General features: G+C 36.9%; 1 long non-coding RNA gene across 10 annotated transcripts in view; it reads left to right on the top strand.

The window, feature by feature from the left end:
• Nucleotides 1–1,077: 1,077 nt before the first annotated feature.
• The window catches only part of LOC102982059 (uncharacterized), a 155,940-nt gene continuing 137,248 nt past the window's right edge, over nt 1,078–19,769 (top strand). For 2 of the 10 annotated variants that reach the window (XR_003676340.2, XR_003676338.2), the window contains exons 1-2: nt 1,083–1,422; nt 13,211–13,587. This is a non-coding gene — a long non-coding RNA (uncharacterized lncRNA). Of the gene's footprint in view, nt 1,428–5,793; nt 5,893–13,210; nt 13,588–18,768; nt 19,077–19,769 lie in introns of all 10 variants that reach the window. The other 8 variants (XR_002891084.2, XR_008615402.1, XR_002891085.2 and 5 more) reach the window with 7 other exon arrangements.

Raw genomic sequence — 19,769 nt, 5'->3', positions numbered from 1 at the left:
TTCAGACTTGGAGGACGGGATCTACTAGCCTTCTTCAGCCAATGCATGCTGGAGATGTCCCACATAGGCTTTGACATTTTCATAGATGTCCAAGTTTATCAACACCTTGAAAATCATAAAAGCACAATGCACTAGATTCTTCACATACACTATATATTAGTTGTTTTATTATACCTAAAACTATATATTCTGGTAGCTCTGATAGCTTATCAAATGTTTGCTATTTCCCTCTATGATGATTAACAAATTTTCTTGAACCTCTTTCTAGGTAGCTTTTGATCAGAAGCATCTCTAGCAGTATGGTTGGAAGAGAACAGTTACCCGCCCCCCACCCCCCCGCCACCAGATTATGCTGTCATTTGAAGAGTGTGGAAACTGAATTACCTGACTAATTACCACTTGAAGATTTCTTCCCATCATATCTAGAGCCATTTTTTAAAAATGTCATCTCCATCCATTTTTACACAGACATAATGCCATGCACTGTCCTTTGCATGACTATAAAGCATATTAAAATGATGCCATAAACCATTCTCAGAAATTAATATCCAATCTCAGATGTCTCTGTAGAAGTAGGGAGGAGCATGTTCTTATTTTTGACACTGTTGACACATTTGTTGTATACTCAAAAGCATATGTATGGAAGTTGTAGCCTAGATCTTTGGGATGTGTTCCACCACATGAAATTGAGTGAGTCAATAGGAATCACACCCATGTTGTAGACTTAATAACAAGAATGGTAAGAAGTATTCATTGTGCCAATATGAGGTACCAAACACAGTATTAAGCACTTTTATGAATTAGCTTGGTTAATTTTCATAAAAATCCAATCAAGTACATTCAATTTTTTCCCTTCTTTTCAGATGTGAAGGCTGGGTTTCAAAGACATTAAGTACATAACTTGTAAATGACACACTTCAACTGAGGTCATTCAAATTCCAAAGCCCAGAGTATAATGTAACATTATAACTTCTGATTTCCATGAAGGTTTGGCAGTGCACACTTGGCATCACGTAAGTTTCCCGACTCTGAATCCATCCCCAACAGGCTGTGATGACCATGAATTTCTGTACAGAGCCCTATTGTACATGAGCGTTCCCAGCCTGTGGTTTTAGTTGTCTGTGAGCAGTCACACACTGACTGGGTTGGCAAAGAACATTCCTATAGCATCCTCCAGCCCCAGAGAACTGTAGCTGAAGGACTCCTTCCCAGCTGTAGAAAGGCAATTATTTCTAAACCAGCCCACTCACGTTAAACTCTTGTATGAACATAACAAATGACAAAGGAGTTTGAATCATCTACAGTACATCTGTGGAACTTGAGGAAACTTTGCCACAGGATAGATCAGACGAAGCCAACCAGCATCCCTGATGAAAAGTGATTCCTGCTTTAATTGAAATGAGCGCTATGAACAGCTGCCAGGTGAGGTGGGTAAGGGGAGTGGGAGGCAAATGGGATAGTCTCCACAGCTGAGACCAGATTCATTTATATTTACTTATTTATCTATTTCTCCTTGGGGGGAAGAAAGGACAGACAAGTATATACTGCAGAGTAATTTACTGAACCAATGAAAATGTCACTAAAACATTTCAGAATTGGACTGTGTGGGAGACAAACATGACTCTAGATTCTGGGAGAGAGGGTAGATATTCAGTTTCCACATAGGCAAATGGAAATTCTTAAAATAAGCAGATCTGGAATATAAGAAAGACAAACCTTTTTCTAAAAAAACTCTAGGATGATTAATTAAAGGGGAAGTTAAGTTACACAGTTTTTTCGGCTAAGAAAAAAAAAATATATATATATATAAATTTTTGTCCAGCAGGACTACACACTGGAGAGGTCTAAGCTTAATTTTCCTTAGCTTAAGTGGGTAATAGGAACTTAGAACTACATAGATGGCCATAGATGTCATGTCATCCGACCTGCTCATTTTATAGAAAACTGAGACCCGCAGAGAAAGGAAGAGAATTATCCATTTGTATAAATCCTTGGTGAAACAAGCAGGAATAAATATTAAATAGATTGAGCCAATTGAGATGATACATTTTGGATCACCATGGTGACTTTGTATGTGCCCTGGTTTTCTTGCTCTTCTTCAATTAATTTGCTGAGTATGAACTATGCTATTTGATTTGACCATAATTCCATTGTTTCTCCAGTCTAAGAGAAGAAAAGTAACCACTCTGGATTAGTTGTGTTTTGTTTTCTCTCATGCATATTAAGCATTTGTAGCCCTTCTCTTACTATTTAATTTTCCCAGGCTGATGACCTATTATTCCATTGCTTTTGATGATGTAGAAATACTGGAAGAAAAGCATAAAGTTGTAATTTGAATATAATTATAGATAATAGTTGGTATGGATTGAGGGATTGCTATGTGCTGGGCATTGTACTAAATAATAGATATATATGCACAGTAACTTTTTAAATCCTCAGAGCAATTCTATAATATAGGTGCAATTGTTCTCTCCATTTTGTAGTTATGGAATCCAAGGCACAGAGAGGTTTGGTTACTTGGCTATGGACACACAACCATTTATTTATTGATGATAGTTCAATTTATGCAATTTGACTGCAAAGATTGCATTTTTACAAGTTTGCTCTATTGTTCCACCAGTGTGGACTCATTTTTCAGAAGGAAGAAAAAACTGATGTAAGAAATTAAATCACTTGTCAAGCCCACAGAGTCAGGAAGTAGTGTGGCTGAGATATGAATGTGGGTCTCTCTCCTACTGTGATACTGATCACCATAAGTGACTAAGATCATCAGATGTCATTGAGTGGACAGAGCAAAAGGGAAAGGCCAGCAAGGTGTGAAGTGAGATCTTACAGGGAGTTGCTTCAGGTGAAGGTGTAGTTCTGGCTTTGGAGGATGTGTCCTAGATTTTGTACCACCACCGCATTGTTACATGCTTGGAAAGGTAATCAGTCTCATGAGACACAAATCGGCTTCAATCTAATCCTAGTTTATTTCATTTTAGATGAAAGGAGGTTCAGCAGCTATGCCATCTTCATCTCAAGGGAAGCCTGCCGCTCTCTAAATTCACATATTCTTTAGTCCCCACGCCCACAGAGAGTGAGCATAGCTGTCTCCCTTAACAGTCAATAAGTGTGTGGGTCATTTTGACTCAGAGAAACTCCTTAATTTTCTAGCAATTTTTTATATCTCTATTTACATAGGCCCGAGGCCTGTGTGCCCAATTCCAGCTGCTCTAATCCAGATGTAGTTCCACACAACAGATGAGGCAGACTTAACATTCCACATTTATCTTAACTCTGTAGTTTCCAAGGAAACAGTACAGCAAGAAGACAAACACTGAGTTCCCAATTCTGTATCAACCCAGGCTGGATGCTAAACCTTTACACACTGTTATCACATCAAAGTAATACTTGGCATAGTGCTGGCACCTAGTAGGCATTCAAGAAATACCAGGAAGAATGAATGAATGTGTGAATGAGTGGATATGCCAATAAATAGGGCCAACCTCATGGTTATCATTTCACAGTAACCAAACTCAAGGAACTGATTTATAAATCGATTAATATATAGTCAACAATGTTTCTGGCAGATGACTCAGCTCTGGATATCTGCACAGGATATTCTTGCTTCCTGTGTATGTTAATCAAGGAAACCAAATTCCAAATCAGAAGGTCTCTGAGTGACCAGGAAACTAGAGCAAACAATAACAAAAAAATGTACTCTTAATGGATCATTCCCACCAATTTTAAAAGTTTTAGTGAATTTCCTTTTACATTTCTAAATAGGTAGTCATTATCTATAAATGAAATATATCCTTTCCATGAACAATATTCAAGTATTGTTGGCAATTTCTTATTCTTTGAATCTCTTATTTTATTTATAAAAAGTTAGTCACTAGTCATTAACTCAGCAAATCACTATTGAATTCTTTTGGTAAGCCAGACATTCTGCTAGACCCTGAGGATAGAGTGATTAGCAAGACCATTCAGGGCCCCTGCCATCATTGGGAAAATACATTAAGAAAATATATACAATGATATATAAAAGCATGAAGGTTTTAAGTGCTGTGAGAGAGGTTAGTAGACCTACAGGAGCATGCACCAGGAGGATTTGGATTTGTGAGTGGCCAAGGAAGGTTGTCTGAGGAGGTGTTACATTACCAGATGTTCGAATGGGAAGTAGTAGCCACTCATGAATTCACTGGGGAAAGCATTCTGGGCTTAGGGAATCAAATATATAAAAGTCTTGTGGCAGGAGAGAAACTATGGTTCATTCAATAAAAGTCTGTCGTTATAATGTGACATCATAATTTATGTGTACAATTTCTAAGGTAATAATACATTTTACATGTAAATTTTCAATGTCATTCAACAATTTATTTTTCAAATTGAGAACATACTATGTATCAAGCACTGTGCAATGCTTGATACATAGGGTACAACGAGCAAGACAGAATGGTTCATTTCTTAAAATTTAATGGAATATCAAACAAACATGATGATGGTAACTATTGGTAACTATTGGGGATCATAGGAACATAGATAAAAGGCATATGATCCAGATTGAGGAATGTTAGGCAAATCTTGGAGGAAGTGACCTCTCAGTTGAGATGTGAGGGTAGATTAAAGACTGGGCAACTGGGAAGCTCCAAAACCTCTTGCATAGGCTGAGGCAGAACCCAACTCTTGTGAACAACAGTTTTCAAAACATATTTTAGGTAGATTTTTAAATTTATTTCCCAAGTGAATGTTTTACAGATGGTTAATTTCATATATTTCATGAACGTAATGTTAATTTTGATAGCTTTAGGCTTGGCTAGAGATCTATTTCTGACTTTGTCTCTAAATACATAGCCCATAATTTTTCCACTTATTGATATATATGTACACACACACACAGATATGTATGTGTATGTATATATATATATGGGATATAGAAACAGATACAGATATATATAGAGAGAGACATATTGTCAAAAAAACATTTCAATCCACATAATGTCTTTTTGAAATAGTCATATATTGTTTCTCTTTGAAATAGTCAAAACTTCATCTCTGAAGTGTTGAGCAACTGTTGGTTAATGGCAGAGCCAAGACTAGGACACTTGGTCTGGTGTTATAAATGCCTTGTCTTGAAAGGAAAAAGAGCAGCCCCCTTGAAAGAATTGCTATTGATTGGGTCCTTTCTTTGAATTGCTTAGAAACTGAAGTTGCTAGCAGAGATGTTAAGAAGGATTTGCTGGAATCAACTTTGGTGAGATTTTCTTGGGAGAAATTTTGCAGCATATTTAATCAGGCAACCAAGAAACAACAGCTGCTTGTGTATGAAGCATCAGTAAAGCTGCTAAGATTTATATAATCTTTAGTGTTCAACAGATTGCTAGCATTTATAGGACAGTCAATGTTTGCCTATGCTCACATGCAGTCATATATGCTACCTTTTCCACTGCCTCTGAACTGAGGGGTTTCTGAAGAGGGAAATACTTTGGAGAGAGATGGAATAAGGACTAAAAGACAGAAGACTTGGTGGTCAAGTTATTGGAAATTTGCCCAATAAAAGACAATGACAGCAGCTCCTACTTATAATGGAAAAAAAATAGTTATTTAATTTAGCCTGTAGATGTGTCGCTATCTATCCCCACAGTAGAAGAATCATTCCTCTGACATTACACCTTGTGGCAAAATCAGTGTAATAATATTTATATATTCTGGTCTAATAAGGGAACATTTCTAACTCTAGATGATTATTAGCCACTTCATTAGAAAGTTGATGGTTATCAAATGTCATTGGTTCTAATTTCCCCTAAATAGAACAACTAATGAATCCGCACAAAGGAACTTCGAGATGTAGACGTGAAGAAACAGAGAACTGGAAAGGATCTTAGAGATTATTCAGGATATGCCTCACACGTAAGAAAAGAAGGTGCTCATGGTCAACAGAGATGAAGCTACTGATAACAGCATGAAAAACTTGACTCTCAGTCCAGTGCTTTCTCCATCATTTTCCTGTCTTAAATCAAAGTTCCTCAGGCTGACATTGACATTCTCAAGAAAATCTCTCCTCTTCCACTCTAATCTTATTCTGTGGTTTCCTAAGGTATCTATCTCCTCTTCAAATGGACCATTCTCATGCCCACCTCAAAGGCCTGGTTTCACACAGCTTCCCTTTGTTTTTATTGATAATTCCCTACCTCCTTCACCATTTATTTCAAGATCCAAATCAAAGCCCACCTCCTTAAAATCAGGACTCTGAGTTAAAGATGAGATCTACTTTATACTGAGTTTATAGAATATACAGTCTTAGTCACCACCATCAGCAGTGGTTTACATTACTTATTAGAGGCAGTATTATAGAGTGGAAAGAGCTTGGTTTTTGGAGTCAGGCAAGTATAGATTACAATATCTACCTCAACACTTTGCCCACTGTATATTCTATATATCAGTAAGGACAGGCTCCACTTTTCTATAGAAGTAAATAAATCCTGAAGCCTCAGTTATTTAGAGCAAGAAAGATTTATTTCTTATTCATACTAGGTCTAATGTGGATTAGGCAGCCCTTGAGAGTCAGACAGCTCTTCCAAACAATGACTTAGGGATGCAGGTTGTTTCCATCCTGTGTCTCTCCCATCTTCATCTGTGGCCTCCGAATTCATTCAGAAGAGAAAAAGAGGGTGTGGAGGTGTCATACAAGCTCATCTACCTTGTCCAGAAAGTGGCTCTTTTTGTTTCCACTCACATTTCATTGGCTAGAACTGGTCATATGGCTCTTCTGACTGCAAGGCACCTGGGGACTGTAGTCTTCCTGGGCACCAGGAAGGAGATGGGAGCTGGATGTGTGTGAGCACTAATGATCTCTCTCACAATAGTCATTTAAATTTGCTGACATGCCCCTGATTGTTTCTATCAGAATAAAATGGGGTAATACATTGTAAAGTGCCCACTATCTGGCACATAGAAGTTTCTCAAGAAATGATAATTGATCAATTCTCCTCTAAAAGAGCTTCTTAAGGTCCAGCACGTCTCCCTTGTTTGCTTCTCTTTGGTGCTGAGCCCATGCCTGGCTGAATATCACTAAATGTGCAAATTAAAATAGAATAGTGCTCTGGGAATGCCTCCCGTCATGACAGCCCTTGACTTGGTCCTATCGTCTCTTCAGATTTCTGTTCCTTGTATCCAAGACATAACATATCTGATTCTACAACCTTGCTTCCAGTGTAAACTCTTGTCTTAAGATTGTACACTAAATTATATATTTTCAGTTTGTCTATATTTATTCTTATCTGCCTACCTTGGAAACCACAGTTATATATGGGTTATTCTTTGTATACGACTTTGATGATAAGTACCCTAGGGTTATAATGTCCTAAATAGTCTATCTGCTCTAACTCAAGCATAAGAGCAGTGAAATGAGATTTTTTTCTTAAAGAAGACATATTTTATATAACATTCCAAATTTTAGGTTTTTGTTTTTTTTTTTTTTTTTTTGCGGTACGCAGGCCTCTCACTGTTGTGGCCTCTCCCGTTGCGGAGCACAGGCTCCGGACGTGCAGCCTCAGTGGCCATGGCTCATGGGCCTAGCCGCTCCGCAGCATGTGGGATCTTCCCGGACCAGGGCATGAACCCGTGTCCCCTGCATCGGCAGGCGGACTCTTAACCACTACACCACCAGGGAAGCCCGTAAATTTTAGGGTTTTTTAATGCACTATATAGATAACTTGGAAGTTTATTTGTAAACTCAGTGAGGTTATACATATATAATCTTGTGTTATATATACCTTGTGTTATGTATACTTTATATCATGTATACCTATCTTAAAACTCATTAATTACAAATCCACTTAATTGAACCAAATTTAAAGTAGATGCATTCAACAATAAATTTGGTTCCATCTACATGTATCCCTCTGTATGTCGATTTCCCTTCAATTTAAAGCATATTAATAAAGCATATTAATAAAATTAATAAATTTTTTAATAGAAAAAATTAAAATAAAAAGGATTAACCAATCATTCTTCCACTCTGATAAACTGTTTTAAAATTATTATTAATGTATTTTAATTTTCTTGTTTTTCTTCCAGTCTTCATTCGTGAGAATAAATAAGTTTACATTGTGATCAGAAAGGGGCAGCGGTTCATGGGAGACTTGAGCTCAATGGACATTAGGAAAACACTGTGCTTTTAACTTCTTTCTTTTTGTACTATCTTTACCTTTTGCATCACCTCATCCTTTTTTTTTGAGAAGCCCTTCAGTTGGAGAAAAACTCGGAAATGTCCAGGCCCTTTATGATCTCCAAAAGAGGGAGGGAGCCTTAGCTGCATCCTTGCGGAACAGAATCCTTTCCTCGCCTTCACTTAATATTTCTTTCCTCTTGCACCTTTTACTTCCTTGGCTTGTAATCGCCTTAGCTCCTTCTCCCTTTCTGAAATATTTTAATTTGTTTTCATTCTTTCACAGTGTCTATGCCTCAGACAAAATGAAGCAGAGTTGGGAGAGGCAGGGTACTGAAGAGACTTGGATTTTAGGTATTTTGCTGCTATAATTTGGACTGAACACAACAGTCCATTTAGAGGCAGTCATTTCTAGGCATGAAGGGGTGTATGTCTCCATTTAGGCCAGAAGATAAGGACATTCTCCTAGCTTAGAGAAATTGCTTTGAGACTTTCCAGGAAATACACTATAAAAAAGAGACATTAACACAGAAAGTGTAGTGAGAGAAACCTTCAGTATTTCTGCTGAATAAAGACCTCCTGGGCCCAAATGATATCAGTGATCACATTGGTGTCTTCAGTGCAGAATGGCTGAGAGGTGACTAATATAAGTCATGGTCAGAGTCTGGCATCTTTTACCTATTACAATAAAGCCATTGTAATTTATTTCAACATTTTCCTCTATGAAAAGGCTGTTTGCTCCAGATTCTTAACAGAGAAGTCCTGAGGCCCCTACAAAAATTATTTCTAAACATATCCTTAGAAATACTGTTAAAGGCAGGTGAATCTTCTACCCAGAATTTTCTGACTCTGACCTTCAGAATTGCTTGGATTGATGGGAAGGTAGCCTCCAATCCTCTATGTTTCTCTGACTTGAGAGAAAACAGTAAGCCTTCTCAATAAAGGGTATGCCTACTTATTACAACACAAAAAAATAATCCAGATCACAGGGTTCTCCTGATTCTAAACCTCCAAAGGCTTCTGTCACACTAAAAACTGCAGTCTCTCTACCAGAGTCTAAAGGTTCCACATTACCCAGCCCCTGCCTACCTCACTAAACTCACTTCCCACCACTTGGTCTGCTCTTTATCCACTCTGGTCAGAGCGGCTTTCCAAGTAGGATGACTAATTTAGCCCCGTTTTTCCATGAACATCCCAGGAATCCTCTCAGTCCTTGGCACACTGGAACAGTCGGTCATCCCTCTTCCAAGAGTTCTTGGAACGCACCTAGTTCCTCCTCTGGATCTTTACACTTGTGAGCCTCTCTCCCTGGAATGGCATTTCCCCATATCTTCACAAAGCCCTGCTCTCACTTTTTATGAACTTTGCTCAAATGTCACTCCTCCTTCACCAGTTTATCTCAGAATAGGCTTTCCTCTTATCACTTGCCATTGCCTAAATCTGTCCCTCTCCCGCACCTTTGAACACCTATTGTTATCTGAAATTGTGCTCAGTTTATGTTTGTTTGTTGTTGATTTCAACAAGTTTTATGAGTTCAAGGACTTAGTCAATTTTGCTCATTTCTGTTTCCTAGCATCTAGAAGAGTGCTGTGAGCTTAGTAGGTACAAAACAAATATTAGTTAAAAGAATAAGAAATTGAGAAATTTGAGAAAATTCAAAAATTTTTTGAATTTTGAAATTGAGAAATTTCAAAATTGAGAAAGTTCATTTGTAATTTGGTGACAAAAGTTAGTTTCCTGTACTCAGTTTACTTTCTAAGTGCTTTGCTGTAAAATTTGGATAAATTACATAATTTGCAACAAATAGGAAACTAGAAATAATCAACAAAACAATATCTCCTGAAGAGATGACTGGTAGAGATCTTTCACAATTTTAGAATACAAAGACTTCACAAATTTCCAATGTGCCATTGTTTTTTTCCTCCAAACTATTTGTCATGCTGGTAGAATGAATGATCTTTATCGTATGGTATTTCTGAGATTACAAATGGCAAGAGTAAAGCCATATAAGGCATCAATACAGTAACCAAAGTTGGTCTCCTATTCTGAGTCATACTTTGACTAGCAAGTAGGAAAACCGAAAAGAAAAAAAAAAATCATGCTGATTGTATGTAGCCCACTGGGTGGAAGAGCCTGGAAGACAGGGTTAGTGAAAGAAAATTATATACAGATTCTTTTGTACTAAGTGCCTTGGCAAATTTCCTTTGATTGCAAAGCAGGGATCCTGATAAATTGATTTTTTAAATGTGATAAATGGTAACGATTAATATCTTCCTCCCCATGCTCCCATGGCACTTGGTGTGTGCCTTTATCAGAGCACTTAACAATCTATCTGGAATAAGAGATACATGTAAGAGGGTCTTCCTCATCCAACAGATTGTGCAGTACAGAAAACTAACAGGGCTCTGATTCACTGTTTTAAAAAATATTATATTTACATTTTTTTTGCTATATCATTTATAATTGGGAGGCAGTAAGTAGTCAATAAAAGTTGGTTGAGTTGATAAGAGTAATTAGAACCAAGGAGAAAGAATGGACTCTGTCTCAGAAAAATGAGAGCACTTTTTATAAATAAGCCCTCTGAATTTCTTACTCCTCTCATTTAAAAAGAAATAAAAACAAAACAAAAACAGGAGCTTTTGAGCCTTCTGGGTTTATAGGCAATATTCAAAAGAGAGTGGCAGGGGAGTCATTAAATAAATAGTTTCCAAAAGTCTTCACCCATTATCCTGGGGTGTATGATATATTTCTTTCTATTTCCCTATGTCTTTGTTGATACTCCAGCTTGCCATCTTTTTAAACTTTTTAACGTTAGATGTGTAAAATAATGATTTCTCTCTTGCAGTTCAAATTTCCTTGATTATCAGTGAGATTAAATGTTTTTATATTTATTTGTCTTTTTTTTTTCTATAAACTATAGTTTCATATATTTTGCCCTCTGGGAGGCTTGTCTTTTATTTATTTATTTATTTTTCTCCTGATTTGAAGGAGCTCTTTATGAATCCTGGATGTTTACCCAGAATGTTAATGATGCCTTTACTAACCTATTTTTAAAAATTGTTTGTGTTCATTTTTATGATGGCAAAGGAGGGAATTTATTTCTTCGACTTTCTAGGTTTTATATTTTTCTTAAGGAAGCCCTTATTTACTGTAAAATTATACGATAGTCTCCTGCATTTTTCACAATATTTATGTAGTTTAGTTTTAGCTCTTTGATCCATCAGAAATTGAACTTGGTGTATGTCTGAGTTACAGTCTTACTTTATTATTTTCTTAATAAATAGCCAATTATCCACACGTGATTTATTTGAGTCCATCTTTTCCCAAGAGATTTGAAAGGTCATGGATCTGGTCTATTCCTGCAATAATAATATTATCTCTCTTTCTCTCTCTCTTTTTTATCCTTTGGTTAAAGTGTATTGAATATACTTAATTATTTTTCTTCTATTTCAACTTGAAATAAATTGTCAAATTCTATGAAAGTCTTTTTTACATTTTGGTTCAATGCATTAAAATCATCAATTACTCAGGGGATATTTTCTATCTATAATAATATGTTTTCCTATTCCTAAACTTGGTATGATACTCTATTTAAGATGTTCTGTTTGATAGCTTTCTTAATGTAAACCTTGAACTTTTTATATTAGATGTGTTCCTAGGCATTTTATTCCATTTTTTGATATTGCAAATAGGATCCTTTTCTGTCTGTCACTTTATTTTTAAAATTTGGTTATTTTGGTACATAGAAAAATTATTCATTTTTAAAATATATATATTGAGAGTGAATCTGCCCTTTTAGTTATTATTAAATAAAACAATAGAAAATTCCCTACATTAATGGAGCTTATGTTCTTATGGGAGTGATGCACAATACATAATGCACATAATAAATATGTAAATTAAATAAAAGGTTAGAAGGTGAAATTACTATGGTTAAAGAAAAAGTAGCACAGGATAAATAAAATAATGGAGGTTTCAGGTATTAGTGAGATGGTTCAAGATAAAAGTCAGTGAGGAAGTGATATTTGAGTAAGGTCCAAAGGTGGTAAGAGAGTTAGCCATGTGGATACTGGGGAAAAGAGTGTGAAGGTTCAAGTATGAGGGTGTGCCCGGTGCATCTGAAGAGCAGTAACCAGGCCAGCGTGGCTGAGGCAGAGTGAACAACAGGCAGAGAGGAGATGAAGGCAGGTCGTGGGGGAAGACCACACAAAGCCTTGGAGAAAGGAACATTGACTGTAACTTTGTGTGGAATGGAGAGCCAGCACAGTATTTGGAGAGAAAGGTGACATTTTCCGCCTTATATTTTAAAAGGATCACTCTGATTGCTATTTGAAGATTTCGTGGTAGAGACCAAAGAATTTATAAAATCAGGGAGACCACATGGGAGATTGTTTCATTAATGCAGGGAAGAGATGACACGGGTCCAGGCTAGATTGGTGACAGTGGGAGTGTTGAGAAATGTCCAAAGTGAGGCGATACTTTGAAGGTAGAGTACACAGTTTGTCTTGCTGGATCAGCAGTGAAATGTGAAAGAGAGGCATCACGGCTGACATCCTCATGTCCCTTTTTTTTCCCCTCACAACTTGAAGCTTGATTTTTAATCAACTGAGATTACTCAAGTTTGGAGGTGGGATAGACATTCTGTTTTTAATGTGGTGAATTTGTGATGACTGTAAACAGCCCGATGAAACTGTCAGGTACGTAGATGGATACATGGGTCTGGAGTACAGCCAGGGATACAAAATTGGGACACATCAGCATAGATGATATTCAGAACTGTGAATGTGAATGAAATCTCCAAGGATGTGCAGATAAGAAAGAGAAGTGACCTTAGGAATGAGGTATGAGACATTCTAATGAACAAAAGGGACCAACAGGAAGTGACCAGTGAGATGGGAAGAAAACCAGCAGAATGTGGTATCCTGGATGCCAAGTGAGGAAAGTGTATCAATGAACAGGAAGAACAATTCTCATATACTTTTGATTTGAAATGTGTTGGACATTTTAAATCCCTATTTCAAAAGAAACTTTATCAAACTCTTTTTTTTTTTTTCACAGAAACTTCTCATGGTAGAGAAACTGCCAGCAACCAGATGAAGACACCTGTCCCGATCTGCATGTGGAGCCGTGAGCAGTCATTTCCTAACTTGGCAGTGCTCCTTGCAGTAACATTTCCAACACCACCTAGAGGACCAGGAAATTCAGGCAGGCTGGCAACACCAGAGGTGGGCCTGATCAGATCTTTCTCGGCAAGTTCTTATTCAAGAAATAAGAGAAAATGGAGTATGCTGGGCATTAATCCCGAGATGCTATAGAGAATTTTTTTGGAGGTTAACTGCTGATTTGCAAATATGCAACTTTTCAAGTTTTGGTCTATGTGGATTTGGAAGAAAACTGAAAAAAGATATTGAGGATAGTTTCATTCCTTTCCTACTGTAAGTACCCACACGAAATGAAGAGGAGAATTGAAGAAGTTAATCTTAATGATTCAAACCACTCCTCTCTAGAAACACAGTTTCCTCTATTACATGGGTATTTCAAATAATCAGATTCCCAAAAGGCTTCTAGTTCTCCTCCTTTTCATGGCTTGGTAGCTTTCATCTTTCTCTCCCTTCCTTCCCACCTTCTTTCTCTTTCTCTCTCCTTCTTTCTCTCTTTCTTAACAAATAATTATTGAATACACAGAATATTCCAGGCCCTTAGGATATACCATTTAAATTTTACAGACACTGTCCCTGCCCTCATGGAACTTAGTCTGGTGAGGAGATCAGGCAAGAAATTAAAACTTACACAAAGTGTTATATAATCACAGTAATAATAATATGTGCTATAAAATGTGATGCCATATTATTTTAATGTTTAACAATTCTATAAGTTAGGAAGGGTTTTCCCAAAGGAAACAATATTTAAGCTGAGATCAAAAGGATAGACAGCTCATAAAGGAATCCCAATTATAAAAGCTTTCCAGAAAATGGAAACAGCCTATGTGAGCACACAGAAGATGAACAAAACAATCTCTAATATACTCTCGATTTAGATCCACAACCATGACTCTAGCAGAGAGTGAAAGATACTCTTTCTGCCATCTCCTTTTGGAATCCTATTCTAGAAGAAAAAGACCTGCTGTTAAACATCACGAAAATTGTCAATGGTATAAATAAATAAACCAAATATATTTTTACCCCAAAACTTAGATGATTTGTAAGCTAAAAGAACAAATAGCAGTAAATAATGCTCACAGGGTCTTTAATGTGGCTATAAAAATTAACCTACTGCTCCAATTTATATTATATAAAACATGATTGTTTGGTCCAAACATAATTATTTGCATCCCCAGTGTAGAAGTAACATTTGTTAGGGTATAAGTTTGGCTGCCATCATAGAGACTCAAAGCAATAGAAGTTTAAATATGGTGGAAGTTTGATTTTCTCTTGTCTAACAGTCTGAGTATAAGCATACCAGAATTAGGATGGTGGCTCCATGCTGTGGAGGGTCAGTCTCCTCATATCATGTTGCTCCATGCTCTGTAGAATGTTGCCCTCATCTTCATGTTTCAAGATGACTCATAGGAAGAGAAGTTAGAGAAAAGTAAAAATTTTCCCTTTAAGAGGCACAGTCCAGAGTTTTCTCACATCATCTCTATTGTTAAATCACTACTGGATGGACTTTGTCACAGGGCCACACCTAGGCCAGGAAATATAGTTGTTATTGTGGGCAGTCATATGCCCAAGTGAAAAATAGGAAGAAGGTGCTACCTGATAATTAGAGGAAGCAAGCATGTAACACCACGATGAGAAAGGATAAAAGCACTATGATAACCTAAAGGATACAAGAACGAGTGAGACTAGGTTCCTGACCTCAAGGATGCTGGGATCCAATAGGTGAGAAAGACAGCAGAAATGTCGAAGAGAGGCAGTGTTTTGGGAATGAAGAGTATCCATAAATTGATTCTGTTTGGGGAATTATCATTATAGAAAATGTAACAACTGAGCTGGACTTTGAAGTACATGTATGTGTCAGATTTCAACTGGAAAAAAGGGGTAAGAACCTTTCAGGAAGAAGAAACCGTATTACAGCAACTTCTTTGATGAACTTACATGTGCTTACTGTGCTTAATGCTGTATCCACACTTAGTCTGTAGTCAGATGATTTAAATAATAATCTTAGCTGCAAGTCTTAGTCAAAGTAATGAGTCATGTAGATTAATGTAAAAGTGAATTCTGAACGTTTTGAATCATAACTAGCACATTCCTAAGTGTTGAGATTGTACTTGACAGAACTAACAGAAAGATAAAGCTGATATTCTTCTTAGAACTATTAATCCACAAAATATATAGCCATAAACATAACTTTTCCTTTTATATTCTGAAGACGTACCCAAAGGAAGGTAAACAGTGAAGTAGGATCTGTAAAATAATCCATCTCAGGAACATCACAACTCATAAAAATTGGATTAACTAAACTCTGGTATGATGAGAAAATAATAATTTCCATTAGTATATCAATTTGGTTTTTTTGAAGTATATTTTACATAAATTTTCAGTTGACCCTCAATATAAATCTATGATGTAGGTATAGCTAGTATTGTTATCTCATTTTTAAGGGTGAGGAAACCAAATCTAAAAGATATTAAGCAACCACTCAATATCAAATTGAGTTTCAGAGATGAGACTCAAATCCAAGACAGAATGAGAACACATAATCACTGTTGTGGGAAAATACAATTTTCCATACATGTATTCTCAGGTGGAGGGCAAAAATCAAAACTAAACATAAAGCATTGATGTTAATCCTCTAAATATATTCCCCATTAGCACTTTCCTAATCTTGTCATCAGAAATAAAAAGGCATATAAACTTTGTTTTTTGTTCTTATGAACACAGTTGCAAAAGAAATTTAAGTAAAAATGATGTAGTTCCTGAGAATTCTAGAGAAGCTGGGACCACCTCTTTCGTTGTCTTAATTTATGTATAGGTTTTCCCAAGACTGGCATGCTAAAATATTCGGATATGAGCTTTATTCTATACAGAGATAGTGTGATAATCCATTCAATTTAGTCATGATATTTAAAAAACTGTGTTGCTGCAAGAGGCTATTGATAGAAATGTAGAATAATTTATCAAAATACTGTTAAGTCAGATTAATTGAGGATGGCTATTTTGGTCAACTAGTTAGTCTGAATTTAGAACATTTTAATAAAATATCACTTCTTTAATACTTTACTAAATAATGTACAATCTAATAGGAAATTTTGCTGGGTATAGTTTAACAAATGTTTTCAATTTGCAGAGCATGCAAACAATGCCTAAATGTTTTAAAAAGAAATCTATATTCTGGTGTAAAATATCCATTTACTTAAGAAATCATTATTCTTCAAACTTATAAACACAATAAAGACAACTTTTTAACAAAGGCAAATGTTCATAATTTAAATTACTGGAATGAGTGAAGTTGTCGTGAATTGAAGCCAATATATATCATGATGCCTTTGAAATACACAAATCACTATTGGTAAAGTTTCTGTTCATTGAACAACTCTATACACCATCCATGCACATATACATGTATGTGTTTGCGTACATATACCAACCACACAGCTATGCTGAAATGCAGGTTTTATCATTCCCACTTTACAGATGTGGGTGCTGAGGGTCAAAAATGTGACTTGGCCAAAATCCCACAGTCTATAAGTGAGGGAAACACAATTAATCCCATGTTTGTGTGATCTTACAATCTATGTCTTTCTCACTATTTCCACGATTTTTTTCTACATATGCATGTGACTGTCTAAGAAAAGTTGTACCCTCACAAGAACATCTGGGTGATAGCAGTATTCTATTTCTTGACTCAGGTGTTAATTACAAAATTGTTTGCATTATAAATATTAATCTGTACTTTTTTTTTTTGCTTTTGCACTTCTCGGTATGTGATATAGTTTCACAATAAAATGATAAAATAAATATTGTGCTTTCTAAAGCAAGATTGTTGTGATGAAGCAATGTATATATTGGTTGGGTTTTGCTTCTAAGTAAATTGAGAATGGGGCCTCAATTTACAGTAAGTCATTGGCTACTGGAGTAAGGCTGCATATTCTGGGAAGATCTCATTTACGTTAAGTTAGGAGATGTAGATCTGGGAGGGGAAAGTGAGAAGTGAGTCAAAGGAAAACATTTATCGTCAATGATACGCCTGTTGGTGCATTAGCACTCATTTAATCTTCAAAACAAACCTTAACGGTAGTTATTATGATGCCTGCTTTAGAGGAGGTCAGTACATTTCCCACAGTTAAGTGGCTAACGTTGATTTACATATTACATCTGTCTGACAAGCAAGTCTGAGTCGTTACTGAGGGGAGCAAGCATTCAACAGTTCAGAGCAGTCAGATAAACTGACAGTGATGGACACGAGTTGTTGGCCCCCAAAGTATTTGTACTGCATTCTTTTCTGAGATTTTACCTACCGGGGGTCTGAAATACCTGTCATCTGGAATGACAAAATGGGATTAAAACACCACCAACGGCAGAAAAGTTGGCTACAAAATGATGCCAAAGGAAAACCAGTCTCCTGCATGTGGGCTGTTACTAACATGAGAGGGAGGATATTGGTCTTTTGGGTAAACTGTCTTCTGTGACCAGCTCTAGGTCCAAACTCTTGTGTCTGGGTGGGCTGGTCACGTTTTTAAAGATCCCTGGCAGTAAGTTTCTTCTTTACGTAAAAACAGGAGAGGATTGCACGTGAACACTCTCCGCCTGTAAAGACCTTTACAGACACTAGACATTCTTATGTTAGGATTCCAGTGCCCAACTTGCAACAAGGCCAGCCATTTCAACTATGCCACTACCTTTCTAATTGAGATTCTTTTCATTTGTGAGTTCTGCCCTTGTTTTATAGAAGGTAATACTATATCTTAATTAATTTTGGAGCAATCTTGCTGAAATGCACATGCTGGCTAAAAGGAAGAGTGGAAATATAGTCTGAACTCTAAATTTCCAATTGTTCATCCAGCCTCCCATTTGCCATCCTCAGTGTGCCAATTCGATTTAGTTCAGGTTTACTGAATCTCAATTTTTTGAGAGAATTTCTGGATCAGAATCCCACATAATTGGCATGAGGTTGTCGACTTCTCTGACCTTTTTTTTTTGTATCAATAACTACTTTTCATTTTCTATTGCTCAGCTGCATTTAAATAAAGTGAGAAAATTAGAATTAATTTGGTTAGGAGGATTTCACTTCAGAAATCCTTCCTTTCTCTTTGCAAGTTTTTTTTAAAAATTTTATTTATGTACTTTTTTATACAGCAGGTCTTATTACTTATCTATTTTATACATATTAGTGTATATATGTCAATCCCAATCTCCCAATTCATCCCACCCCCCCAGCCCCCACTTTCCCCCTTGGTGTCCATACCTTTGTTCTCTACATCTGTGTCTCTATTTCTGCCTTACAAACCAGTTTACCTGTACCATTTTTCTAGATTCCACATATATGCGATATTTGTTTTTCTCTTTCTGACTTACTTCTGACCTATTCTTGTTCATAATTTGCAGTCTTGGTTTTCCTTACTAGAATAGGATCATTTTTCATTATTTATATACATCCCAGTTTGTTCCAAACAGGGTGTAAATAGACTCCCAAGAATATCAACTGAGAGGAAAAGAAATATGGAGGGACAACCTGAAGCATGTCTCGTGTCACATTATACCTCTGGCCAAAGGAAAGTGGCTGCAAAAATGGTTCTGATGTTTGCAATGTGACTCAGATGTCACAGACTAAAGTTTGGAAAGTTATTTGTTCAAAACACCAACAACTGGACAGTAGGCTGAGAGCCATAAACACAGATACCTGCAGAACAAATTTGCTTTTTGAATCAGAAGTCGGCGTCCAAGTACCCTGGGCCCGCTGAAGCATCTCTAATATTTACACGGTAATGTAATTAGGAAGCCTCCTTACTTTTCTATTTTCCACTGATTTAGTCACCTATTGGTAACTTCACGAGCTCCAGTAGGGGTCAGGAACCCCCCAAAGCAATTTGTGTTGAAATCACAGAAAATCAAGATGGAAAGGCTTCGTTGGTATAGCCTGTGTACGCCCAGGGAATTGGGGGATCAGACTATTCACCATGATATGCATTCTGTTCCTCTGTGCAACCTGGGTTCATATGCCTCCTGGGAGGGCGGCTGAATCACCTTCTTAGAAAGAGTCATGATTTTTTTTTTTTTTTCCTCTCCCGTTGCGGAGCACAGGCTCTGGACGCACAGGGTGCGGACGCACAGGCTCAGTGGCCATGGCTCACGGGCCCAACTGCTCCGCGGCATGCGGGATCTTCCCGGACCGGGAAACGAACCCGTGTCCCCTGCATCGGCAGGCGGACTCTCAACCACTGAGCCACCAGGGAAGCCCTAGAAAGAGTCATGATTTTGATAGACTTTCCTGCCAGGAAGTTTTGTATTTTATTATTTATTTTATTTTATTTTTATTTTATTAATTTTTTAATATCATTATTGGAGTGTAATTGCTTTACAAGGGTGTGTTAGTTTCTGCTGTATAACAAAGTGAATCAGCTATACATATACATATATCCCCATATCCCCTCCCTCTTGCATCTCCCTCCCTCCCA

This window comes from Physeter macrocephalus, chromosome 16 (genome assembly GCF_002837175.3).
Source record: "Physeter macrocephalus isolate SW-GA chromosome 16, ASM283717v5, whole genome shotgun sequence".
NCBI lineage: Eukaryota > Metazoa > Chordata > Mammalia > Artiodactyla > Physeteridae > Physeter > Physeter macrocephalus.
Note: the sequence above shows the minus strand (reverse complement) of the source record. Positions and strands in the feature narration are given on the sequence as shown.